Source organism: Gorilla gorilla, chromosome 16 (assembly GCF_029281585.2).
Source record: "Gorilla gorilla gorilla isolate KB3781 chromosome 16, NHGRI_mGorGor1-v2.1_pri, whole genome shotgun sequence".
Classification (NCBI taxonomy): Eukaryota; Metazoa; Chordata; class Mammalia; order Primates; family Hominidae; genus Gorilla; species Gorilla gorilla.
In genome coordinates this window covers 72,055,191-72,068,503 of record NC_073240.2, presented here as the reverse complement: position 1 = coordinate 72,068,503, position 13,313 = coordinate 72,055,191, and the positions used below count along the sequence as shown (strand labels likewise).

The 13,313-nt window shown below is 44.8% G+C and overlaps 1 protein-coding gene across 3 annotated transcripts in view; it reads right to left on the bottom strand.

Annotated features, from left to right (window-relative positions):
• Nucleotides 1-13,313, bottom strand: part of THSD4 (thrombospondin type 1 domain containing 4) — a 693,045-nt gene that overhangs the window by 582,317 nt on the left and 97,415 nt on the right. The window lies entirely within an intron of this gene.

Genomic DNA, 13,313 nt, shown 5'->3' with positions numbered 1-13,313 from the left:
TTTTAAATACCAAATTCCCATTCACAGAGGATTACAGGGATAGACTATTTGAAGTGAGGACTTACTGGAAAACGGGAAAAATTATTGTTTCCCCCCAGATCGAGAAAGAAAACGTTCTCAGCACTAGCCCACAATGAACTGTGGTCCAATCACTGAGGAAAAGGGCAATTTTAATTAATTGCTGCTGGATCCATGTGGCCCACAAGAGAACCAAATGTTTCTGCATGAAAAAAGATTCATGAGGGAAGATAAAATATATTGTGTGCTTGGAAGCTAAACCATAAATGGGGAAAGGAAGGCTCTGGGGCAAGGCCTGACCTGGGGCATAAGGGCGAGAATGGAGTTGGGAGCAGGAAGGGAGAATAACTCAGTGTTACAAGCTGGGCTTTAAAGCCAGGTTCTCTGGTTTAAATCCCTGCTCTGCAGCCTACTGGCTCTGGGACCCAGAGCTCATCACATTGTCACTGTAAGGACAGAATTCTTCTCATGTTACACAAGACACACTAAAGATAGTTTATGCATAAGGGTCCTATGAGGTTTAGCTCAGAGCCTCCCACAGTGCATTAGTTTCTGTAGCTGCTGTAACAGAGTACCACAAACTTGGTGATTTATAACAACAGAAATCTATTCTTTTACAGTTCTGGAGGCCAGAAATTTGAAATCAGCATCACTAGGCTGAAATCAAGGTGGCAGCAGGGCCATGCTCCTTTCAGAGGCTCTAGGGGAGGATCTGTTTCCTGGCCTCTTCCAGCTTCTGGTGGCCGCCAGCATGCCTTGGCTGTGGCTATATCACTCCAGTCTTCAAGAGCTGCATCTTCAAGTCTCTCTCTATTCTATCTTCACATCAGCCACCCTGTTGTGTGCCTGCATGTTACATCTCCCTCTGCTTGTCTCTTATAAGGACATTCATAATTGCACATAGAACTCACCTGAATAATCCAGAATACTCTCCCCATCTCAAGATACTTAATCACATCTGAAAGACCCTTTTTCCCAATAAGTTAGCATTTACAGGCTCCAGGACTAGGGCCTGCTATCTTTGACGACTGAGTGGAAGAGGGCAGGGAATTATTCAACCTACTACAGAGGAAACCATCGATAAACATCAGCTGTCAATGCTCTTGTTACATTAATAGAGACAAGACAAAAGGACTACACATCCAGAAAAGGGCTTATGGATTGACAAGCAAGTGAGGACCTAAAAAACCCTTGAGGGATGTGAGCACTTTATCCTGAGAACCAACAGGCAGGCCATGTGTATTACAGGTCAACCACAGCGGGTATCCCCTAAACCTCACGTAAATTACCTGTGTCCACATTGTGGGCTCGGGGTGGCAATGAGAAGAGCAAGGATGTTAGAGTCAGGGAACCCTGCACTCAAATCCCATTCCGTCCCTTCCTGGAGCAGGATGCTGGGGACTTCTTTACCTTAGTTCAGTGTCCTCTGTAAACTGGGGCTGGTTGAGGTTCAAATAGTACATGTCAATGATGTGGCACATAGTAGGTCCTGCAAAAATGGCTGTGATTACTATGACTGAATCAACAATATGTGCAGGCTCCTGCAGGTAGGATGAGCAAAGGAAACGATAGCAACTCCCACATGCGGGAAATTCCTTCCTCCCATCCTCATATGAAGGCATCGCAGGCTGGCACTAGGTGTGCGCTGGAGGAAAAGCCCTAGTGGATTCCAGATGCAGAACTGAGATCCCCCTTCTGGGACACACATATTGCAGTCAGGCTTTTTCCATAGCCCATCGCATCTTTCTTCTGGAACCAGAGTTATGAATGACTTGGAGAAAGTTCAATGCAGCATTCTTATGGCGAATGTGATCTTTGTTCTGATAACTAATGAAATACTTCTGACACTTAATGAAATACCGCAAGAAATGAACAAGGGCTCTTCGGAGCCTTGTCTGAGATCAGAGTAACTCAAGCTTAAAATCTGGCTCCAATCCTTCCTAACCTACAGGCAGAAATGCACATACCATCAGGCCTAGCTCTGCTACAAACTCTGTTACTGAAAAGGGCTAAGGTTTCTGATTTAGAAATCAAAGCATATTGGAACACCGTTTATCTGCTTAGCATCAACAGGTAACTTCTTGTCAAACAATTCAGGGACTAAGTGCTATTCCTGCTTCGGAAGGTAAAAAAAAACACAAAAATTCCCTTGAAGTAGGAAAACAAAAAATACCAAAAACAAGGAGTATGCATTTCAAACACTTGTATCCGCTTTCTCTGCTAACTACCCAGGATGGCCAGGGAGGCTTTCCAAGGAGAAACACAGATAAGGCCAAAGATTTCACTTCTTGCTATGTGGTTTCTGCCCCCCTGTAGGTAACAAGACTCCCTGGGTATTGACTGAAGGTCAGGAAATCGGCATGTGGCTTTGTGAAGTTTAATTAACAGCAAGTTTTCCTATCCAGCATCATGAAGAGGCCCAGTCAGCTCTAGGGGCCCCCAGGAAAGAAACAACATATTGCTCCAAAGTTATTACCGATGAAATGCAAGTAGCCTCCAACAAAGCACGGGAAAGGAGGAGCTGAAAAAACAAATGATTCCTACCTGCAGCCAGGGACAGTTTCCAGGGGAGGTGGGAATGTGTGGGTAAAACTTGTCATCCAGGCCTGATCCAGGCTGTCCTGTTTCAAAATGAACGAACCTTTCAAACAAACACACATACATCCATGTGTGCACATGCAAACACACACACGTACTCCTGTACACACATGAACATGGACACACAGACAACAAATTATAGAAAGGGACAGAAGTCTCTAAATCTCAAAAATTATCTAGTCAATAGTAATAAAATAATCAAGCCATGTTGTTTTTGAATGGTGTCTTATGTTTTTTGAAGTACTTTTACAGCTGTTACCTCATTTGACCCTCACAACAGGCTTGTGTGGTAGGCAGAGGACATATAATTATTCATATTTTATAGATTACATTAAGTGACTCCCATAGGCCACCCAGTTAGCAGATGATGGAGCTGAGACAGGAAGTGGGGTCTAATGATTCCCAGCCCAGGGGTTTCTACAAGGCACGAAATAGTGATCCCTTCCATGGAAGGGGGCTGTCCAAGAAGAGACTAGCAAAAGGAGGACAGACGTGTGAACAACACTTTTAAGAAAAACTCATGAGACAGAAGTCTGAATGGAGGGAATTGAAGAGTTACAATGTCAGTGCATCTACAGAGAAACACCATCACATTCCAGAAGCATGTTTGGAAAGGTGTTTGAGGCCTAGCACGGTAGCTCACGCCTGTAATCCCAGCACTCTGGGAGGTCAAGACAAGCAGATCACTTGAGGTCAGGAGTTCGAGACCAGCCTAGCCAACATGGTGAAACCCCATCTCTACTAAAAACAAACATTTGCCGAGTGTGGTGGCACGTGCCTGTAGTCCCAGCTACAGGCTGGGGCAGGGGAATCGTTTGAACTCGGGAGGCGGAGGTTGCAGTGAACCAAGATTGTGCCACTGCACTCCCGCCTGGGCAACAGAGCGAAATTCCGTCTCAAAAAAAAAAAAAAAAAGAAAAAGAAAAAGAAAATGTGTTTGAGAGCTGTGCTTCCTAGTCACCTTCTCTTCCCATTACTCTGGGTGGCAGAAAAGATGACAGGAACATTTAAAACAGCAGTTGGTCTCAATAATGCATCAATAAAAAGCAAGACCCCTTAATAACTAGAATAAGGACCTCTTTATTTTATGAATGTAGAAACTCAGGCCCAGAGAAATGAGGTGACTTGTCCAGGATCAAAGCATTCATAACAGCTGAGGACTGAACTCTGAACTTGGGATACAAAGCTCTTTATTCTATACTGGCTGCCTTGGGCATTTACTATTTTTAACTTCATTATTGTCACTCTCTTTTATAAACACTTCTAAAGAAGAATGCTTAAGGGTAGGGTGGGGATGCATGGTTTTTCCTCTTCTTCATTTTTCTGGGAAACAGGATCACTAAATTTCCCATAAACAACAACCAGAGTGGATGGGGGAAAGTGGCAGGTGGTCCTGCTGGCACAGAAGTTGTCCTATTGCTTGAGTAATCATAAGACCCCAAAATGCAAGTACTATTATGGTAGGCTGATAATGTCCCCCCTCCCTTCCAAAGATGTCCACATCCTAACCCCCAGAACCTGTGAATGTTACCTTATATGGCAATGGGACTTTGTGGTGATGATTAAATTAAGGATTTTAACATGGGAGATTACCCTGGATTACCTGGGTGGGTCCAGTGTAATCACAAGGGTCCTCCTTATAAGTGGGAGGTAGGAGGGTAAGAGTCAGAGAAGGAGATGAGATTACAGAAGCAAGAGATTAGAGTGATGGGAGGAGGGGCCACGAGCCAATGCATGTAGGCAGCCTCTCAAAGCTGGAGAAGGGAAGGGCACGGTTTCTCCTCAAAGCCCCCAGAAGGAGTGCAGTCCTACTAGCACTCCTGAAGACTTCAGCCTTCTGACTTCCAGAACTGTAAGCAAATAAACTGGTGTGTTTTTTTTAAGAAACTAAGTGTGTAGTGAGTTTTCCAACATCAATGGGAAACTAATACACCTGTAACAAAACTACAGGGTCAAGCCTTAGTCCCCAGTTAATCCCGGCTTCTTGGATTGACAGAGACGGGGTGGTAGATGGCATAGCCAAACAGCTTGAAAAGCACAAGGCATTAAGGAGAAATTTAGATGGGCTTTACACTGCATACATCATCTCACGGAAAAAATGTTGGCCATCCGTGTTTATAGGGACTGTCTTACTCTAAGAATTTCTTGTTCAGTCCCCTTAGGACTGCTTTAAAGTTCCTCTCTGGAAAGGAGCCTGTGGACTTCCCCAGTCTCGCCTGGACACTCCCTCATTTGCAGCCTGTGCTCCAGCCTCACCAGACCATTTATGAACATGACATGCTCACTCATGCCTCCAGGTCTCCACCCTGACCATCTGCTCTTTGCAGGAAGGCCCTCCTCACTCTTGGGCTCTGCTAAAATCTTTCCTTTTCAAAGCACAGCTCAATTATTCCTCCGAAGCCTTCCCTGGCTCCCCCAGTTCTCCGTTGTCTTCCCCTCTCCTCCCTGGGCACTTGACTTGTAAATGTCTGCTTGTCTTCCTGCTCCACCCCACCAGCATGAGCCCCTCAAGGATAAGGAGTACTTCTTCTCCACTTTGTGTCAGCAAACCACCACATCCCCCAGCCACACCAAGCCTTTCCCAGCTCTTTCCCATCTTTTCCACCTAAAAAATGCAAACTAATCATTCAAGAAAGTACCCTCCACCATGAAGTGACCTTGTTCCCTAAGAATTAGTCCCACCTCTCTGCTCCCACAGCCCTCGGCTCATCCCCCAGGTAAAACACTCAGCACACTCCCTTAGGTATTCATACCTGAGCTGTTTCCTCATCAGACATGGAGGTCATGGAAAACCATGCCTTTCACCTGTCTACCCCTCCTGTGTTTAGCACAGTGCCTGGCCCAAAGCAAATACACAAAGAATATTGGCTGAATTCAAATGACAACAAAACTTTAAACAAGGCAATGTCTGTTAAGCCCTGAGATCCAGAGGCAGCCTTAACAGCAAATAACTATGTGAATGAAGACTTTGCAGGGCCAACTTCTAATGACAGCGAGTAGTGTTTCCTCTGGGCTTCTGGAGTTCACAGTAGAGCCAGTTTCAGTGTTCCTATGTAACACTAAAAGCTTTGGGATAAATATTAGAGAAATATTTCATTTTCCATCTCAAAGAGGTGTTAATCAAACTTAGCTAAATTAATGAGTGTTACCTTTCGCTTTGAAAAGGGCTTTCTAGAAAAGCAGGTCTGAAAGGAGCATGATGTTGCACAGGCTTGTGCTCTCTTGCTTGCCTTCTGCGTGACCTTGAAGGAGATATTTACTCCCTGACCCTTGAGTTTGGCATCCATAAATGAGAACACCACACATCTGCCACGCAGGTTGTAATGAAGACACGATAAAATGCTGCAGGTCAAAACAACTGCCAGTGTGTCTGGCAGGTGGAAGGCATTGAGACGCCTTTACTGAGCACTCAGGAGATACTGTGCTAAGCATGTGGTGTGAGTTATCCAACTCACAGCAACTCAGTGAGGTAGGTGTATTATTATTCCCACCAGGGAAAAGTTAAGTAACATCGGCAGGATACACAGCCAGCAAGTGGCAGGGTCAGATGGAGCATCCAAACCTGTCAATTCCAGAAGCTGCACTCATAACTATCCTGTAGTTTACAGCCTTTCAGGGTGTGTAGCTCCTGTTCTTCTAGATTCTAATAAAGCACTGTATTTCAAAGCCCCAGTCATTGAGAGCTGGCCACAAACTGCTCTTGAAGTGTGGGTCTGCACGCCTGGGCAAGAGTTTTCCTCACCCGACCAGACTCCTTCCCAACAGGAAATCAGCTCCACAGAAAAACTTCTATAGGAAACTGCTCTGGGAAGTTCTGGGAAGCCCACCCTCCTCAACCTCTTTCACCCCCAAACACCTGAGGAATATGACACACTCCCCTCAGTGGGAACAGGGTCATGATTTTCATAGTTGAGGCTTTCATATCCCAGCCACCCACAGCTGTCTCCAGGAGAAGAAAGTTGTCAACCTGGCACTGCTTGGCTCAAATTCATACTTGAAAATCTGAATTAAAGCCATCAAATATCCCATTCCCCAGATTCCAGCTGGTTAATGAGTGTGATGAATGACCAGAAAAGCTGGCTAATGTAGGCAAATGTAAGGAAGTCCAGTGGGAAGGAAAGCCTGCCTGATATCAGGCCCTTTAGCATGAGAGTGGTGAAAAAAATCACCTGAAGTCCTCAAATAAGAGAGGGCACTGCTCTCATACCCTGTCTTTGTGGAAGCTGGGTGAAACTGACCAACAGACATTTACAACACATTTCTGTTAGGTTGTGTACTTGGGTTCTGGGCCACACACAGGGAGTCTTTCTGGATGCCATTTTCCCCAGACATTTTGGGAATGGGAAGAAATCCACCTTGCTTTCAGAGTTATAAAAGGGAAGGTCTTCAAAGGACTTTTTTTCCAACAGGCTTTTTTCCAAAGAAGATACATAAACGGCCATTAAGCACATAAAAAAATGTTCAACATCACTGATCATTAGGGAAATGCAAACCAAACTACAATGAGATACCACCCCACACCCATTAGGATGGGCACTATCAAAAAAAACAGAAAATAACAAGTGTTGGTGAGGACGGAATCCTCGTGCACTGTTGTGGGAAGGTAAAATAGTGCAGCTGCTATAGAAAACAGTATGGCAGTTCTTCAAAAATCTAAAAATATGATTACCCTATGATCCAGCAATTCCACTTCCCAATTTCCACCCAAAAGAACTGAAAACACCCATGTTCATAGCAGTGTTATTCACAATTCCTAAAATGTGGAAGCAACCTAAATGTCCACTGATGGATGAAAGGATAAGCAAAATGTGGTCTATACATGCAATGGAATACTATTCAGCCCTAAAAAGGAATATGCTACAATATGGAATAAACCTTGAGGACATTATGTTGAGTGAAATAAGCCAGTCACAAAAAAGACAAATACTGTATCATTCGATTTACATGAGATACTTAAGAGTAGTCAAAATCATAGAGGAAGAAAGTAGAATGGTGGTTGGCTAAGGGCTGCGGTGGGGGAAGGAAGGAATGTGAAGTTATTGTTTCATGGGTACAGTTTCAGTTTTGAAAGATAAAAAGAGTTCTGTGAATGGATGGTAGTGATGGTAGCATAACAGTATGAATATACTCAGTGTCACTGAACCATATGCTTAAAAATAGTTAAGATGGTCAATTTTATGTTATGTGTATTTTAACACAATAAAATAATTGGAGGAAGAAAAGTTGAAGGGGAGTCCTATAGTAACAGGGGCTCCTTCCAGCACCCTCTAGTCTACAGGTACCCATTTCCAGAAACTGAGGGGGAAGTCTCTCCTACCAAGGAGTCTCTGCAGTTTCACAGGTGTGAGTTGCTACAATGTGGCATGCTTTGCAGGACTCACCTAAACACCTTTCTTCTCTACTCGCCCCTTCCCCTTTAGCCATCACGGGGACACAGCCTTGGGCCTGGAGTGAAAGATGACTTGGATGAGTGCCATTATGGAATCTGTTGGCCAAGACCTGAAGGATGAACCCCCTAGCCTGGAACCTCCCCAGGCTGCCATTGCCCTAACTAAATCACAGGGGAATGCCACCCTTTGTGGAGGATTTTTCTGAGCAAGCCACACTAAGAAGGGGCAGAGAGCAGGGAGCACAGACACTAGGGTCTTGGCTGCACCCAGTCTGTGCTTCCCAGAGTCCCACCCATCTGGACGGGAGCTCAGTTCCTGGCTCCCTGTCTTCCTGAGTGGCCCCAGTTCACCTGATCCCTTCTGCTGCACTTGAGTTCTAACTGGAACTCTCTCTAACACACTATCTAATACCAGCCTTTAGACCCATAATGGGAGTTACAGCGTTCGCTTTGAGCATCCACTATGGGCCAGGCAATATGAATGTATTTAATGAGTGTCCACTATGGGCCAGGCAATATGAATGTATTATTTCATTGAATTATTCAACAATCCCACATGATAGGTATTATTATTACTCTCATTTGAAAGATGAAGCCCCTGAGGCTCAGAGAAGTTTAATTGTCCTAAGCTCGGAATCCTTGGGAGAGCTCCAATGAAGATTGACGTTATTTTTGAGGCTTTTAGAGTAGGATTTATACTACGTATGTGCTTGTTTTAATGAGACAAAGTCCTGATATGGAAGCAAGTGGACTCAAGAAGTTTCCAGATGTATTCCAGCTAAGTAAATTCTATTTATTCATCAAATCCTACCTGCTCTGTGCAGTCTTCCCTGACTGTTCCATTCCACAAGGATTCCTTCTTCCTGAACCCTGGTCATATCTCTACCGTCTCCCAGAGTGGGCAGTGTTTTTTGGGTTTGCCCTTCTCCACCACCAAAATGTAAGGCCCCCAAGAATAGAGATTGTGACTTCTAATTTTTTTTTTGAACTCACGTGATGCCGAGGATTAGATGCAAAGAAGATTACCCTGGTTAAAGGAGCTGAACATTGCAAGGAAGAGATGCAGCTCATTTTAAGCCTTCACTATTAAATCCCATCCATTTGTCAAGACACGGCTCAGACAGCCCAACCTCCACATAGCTTTTCTGAACACACCAGCTGGAAGTCAGCAGCTTCATTTTCACAATACCCATTTCAGTGAAAAGAACTTTAGTGTCAGACTCTGGCAGACCTCTTTTGAATTCTAGTGCTGTTGCTTCTCAAGTGGTAATCTTGAGCAAGTCACTTCATTCCTCCCAGCCTCGGTTTCATTGTTTATAAAATGTGAATAATAGTTTCTGCCTCACAGGGTTGTGTAACTGTAAATGTTGTCATGCATTTGAAAGAATGCCTGCACAGGAGACATGCTTCAACATGGGAGCCATTGTCACTACTATCTCATCAGACTGCCTTATATTGAAGGCATTTACATGTGCGTCTTTTCCAACCCTCTAGAGGAGTGGTTCTCAAACTCTAGGATATATCAGAAGCATTTAAAATGAAGACACGTAGAACATATAACTGACCTACAAATCAGAATCCCCATTAGGCATGGGAGATGGTGGGGACTTGGCAACTCTCTTTTTAACAAGCCACCCACTCCACGGCAAGTGATTCTGATACGTGCTCACCAAACTTGGAAAATTCTGCTAGACAATATTTGATTCCCAAAATCTTTTCCATGGAAACTTGAGTCTCCAAAGAGCTTCATCCAGACCAGTGCTTCCCAAACTTGGCTGGATTGGAATCAGACCAACATCTGAGGGTGGCCCCTAGAGATTCCGATGCTGGTTTGGAGTGTGACGTGGGTGTCAGGGTTTCTAAAAGATGGGAAAAAAAATTCTAACGGTCAGTCAAGGTTGAAAACCACTGTTCCATTGGATCTTGACCCCAGGTTTCTACAGCAATACCTCTGAGGCTTCAACCACAGCAACTCAGATTTTACGTGTGTTATTACATAAACTGAGCCTCCATCTAAGATTGATTTTGCAGAACAGATTCTTCTGCTTAAAAAAAAAAATGGTAATTTTGCAAACAACTGCTCTAGCCTGTCAGTAAGAGCCATGAGGTCCCAAAACCTGGCTTTTATTCACCTTTGTGTATGTCCCAGGGCCTTACAACATAGTAGATGTTTAATAAATATCTGGTGGAAGGTTGAATAGCTTCATTTGTTATCTGACTCCAATTAAGTTTCCTGTTGCCTAGCAGAGCAACCTAACAATTTTTTAAACATCTAAACTCCGACAGCCTTTTCCTCAAACCTCAAACCTGAAACAGAGAGTGGAGCGGACAGCCATTCTGAAAACATGCTGACATTTCTCCTTGGGGTCAAATATACTATGCAAGTACCTAATGACTGATGAATATAAGCAAATGTGATTTTCATCAGCCGGGAGGAGCATGACATATGTAGGCAGCACAGGCCTCCTAGGCTAATATTTGGATTATTTCATCAGTAACTGTCAAATCACAAGAGCATGATAAAAACTTGCAGGAACTTCATAGTAAACAGTTTAACTGGCCCCCGTCAATACATTTGAAGAAAAAAATTTCCTGCTGCCAAAACACACAGGCACAATGCCTGCAGCACAGGCCTGTGGCCAACAAGAGCCTGATCCTCAGGCAGCTCTTCTAGGTTCTCAACCACAGAGGCTTTCAAGAAGCCTCTTTCCCACTCAGGCCCCACCCAAATCCAGCCCTCCATCCCTTCAGTTGGCACCCGCAGGAGGATGAGTACTGCAGGGATCTGGGGGTGAGCAGCACCGCCTTCAAAACTCAGCTTGTCCACTGGCTCTAGGTCCTCTGATTCCTCAGGTGTAACATCTACTTCATCAGGTCACGTCCTTAGAGCCACGATGGCCTGGGTTTCAAGCCTGACTCTATTTCCTTACCTCTAAAATGAAGATGCTATTAGCAACTCTCTTATAGGATCATGAGTGTAAAGTGATAAGAACAGTGCCTGGGGAGGCCACGCACGGTGACTCCTGCCTGTAATCCCAACACTTTGGGAGGCCGAAGCGGGCAGGAGTTCGAGGCCAGCCTGGCCAAGAAGGTGAAACCTCATCTCCACTAAAAATACAAAAATTAGCTAGGCGTGGTGGTACATGCCTGCAGTCCCAGCTACTAGGGAGGCTGAGGCACAGGAATCATTTGAACCCAGGAGGTGGAGGTTGCAGTGAACTGAGATGGTGCCACTGCACTCTAGCCTGGGCAACAGAGCCAGACTACATCTCAAAAAAAAAAAAAAAAAGAACAGTGCCTGGTACAGGATGGATATTTAATAAACCTTAGCTATTATAAATTTGCAATTCTAAAATTAAGAGTTTTGAAAATCAAGATTTGTCTTTCCTTTTCAGGCTTTTGTCAGTTTGGTGACAAAACTCATTGGCCAACAAACCTGATCTTTTTTTTTTTGAGACGGAGTCTCTCTCTGTTGCCCAGGCTGGAGTACAGTGGTGCGATCTCGGCTCACTGCAAGCTCTGCCTCCCGGGTTCACGCCATTCTCCTGCCTCAGCCTCCCGAGTAGCTGGAAATACAGGCACCCGCCACCACGTCTGGCTAATTTTTGTGTGCGTATTTTTAGTACAGATGGGGTTTCACCATGTTTAGCCAGGATGGTCTCGATCTCCTGACCTCGTGATCTGCCTGCCTTGGCCTCCCAAAGTACTAGGATTACAGGAGTGAGCCAATGCACCTGGCCTCAAACCTGATCTTAACTGATATCAGGCTACTTATGATCTTTTTGTTGTATCCTGCTTGGTGAGAACATCCATATGTTTCACTGCAGAAATAATAATGTGTTTGATTATGGGATGCTGTCCCATACGACGGAAGAAATGCTATTAACATGTGAAATATGTCTGAATTACCTTTCTAAAATCTGGGCAGTTCTGAATTCCAAAACATATTGGCCATATATGCATTTCAGATAAGGGACTATGGGCTAGGCGCAGTGGCTCATGCCTATAATCCCAGCACTTTGGGAGACCGAGGTGGGCAGATCACTTGAAGTCAGGAGTTCAAGACCGGCCTGGCCAACATGGCGAAACCCCACCTCTACTAAAGATACAAAAATTAGCTGGGTATGGTGGTGCATGCCTGTAATCCCAGCTGCTCGGGAGGCTGAGGCATGAGAATAGCTTGAACCCGGAGTTGGAGGCTGCAGTGAGCCCAGATGGTGCCACTGCACTCCAACCTGGGTGACAGAGTGAGACTCTGTCTCAAAAAAATAAGGGACTATGGAGCTATGCTATTATGGCATTGTGGCTGGGATCAAAAGAGACAACATACATCTAGCCTTTGGCTTTAGGAGCAGACCCTCCTAGAGGGTGCTCAGGTTCCCATGTAGAAAGAGAGAGAGAGAAGGAAGCATTCCTTTGGGGCTGCCTCTCTCCTTCCCCCTCCATGCTCAGTCTTGGAACTCACTGTTCTTCACTCCTCTCTTCTGTCTACTCAAACTTGACTCATCCTTCAGAATTCAGCTGAAGAACCCTTCTTCCCGAAATGGTCTTCTCTCTCTCCAAACGCCTACTGCACTAGGTAAAGAGCATGTGGCTGGGGAGGTTGGATGTGTTGCATCTCCTTTCCACCTTCAGGCGGCTGGCAGTGACAGCTTACATCACTGAGCTAAGACAGACTCTCATGCAGCAAGTGGCCACCGTGGCAAAGGGTGGCCATGGAGACTGATGCTGAACTGTGAGTGGGCAAGAGGGGCAAGGCAGCCCACCTGATAAGCTCGGGCCCTGCCTGCTGGGCATTAACAGGGCTTGACAAATGAATTATGCATTTCTTAAGCACAGAGAGCACATCTTACACTTCTTGTTCTTGTCCATATTGTTTTTTGTTACTGTTTTTGCATTAGTATTCTCCCAGGATCTATCAGGAACCTAGGCACTAAGACACCCAACAAATACTGCCGGATGAATGCAGTGATCTGTTAGTATCTATTGCTTCACTCACTGACAAGCTCTTCTCAGCACCGCAATGCCTACTTTGGCATATTTATGCTTCTTAGAGCTATACCACTATTCTGATGACACTATGCCATTTCTAGAGTTTACATTTTATGACTCTGAAACAGTTTAGGTCCTTAGACATATCCTCAAACCAATGTGTTGACTCAAAAAACTTCGGAGAAACTTACTAGAAAAGTTCACAGAATCTGGAAGCCTACAGCTTCGGAGCATTCTAAGGCTCCAAACATTCAACTTATCCTAGGATTGGCAACTCATATCAGCTTTCTGGTTAGACACACGTCTTCTCGTCTTG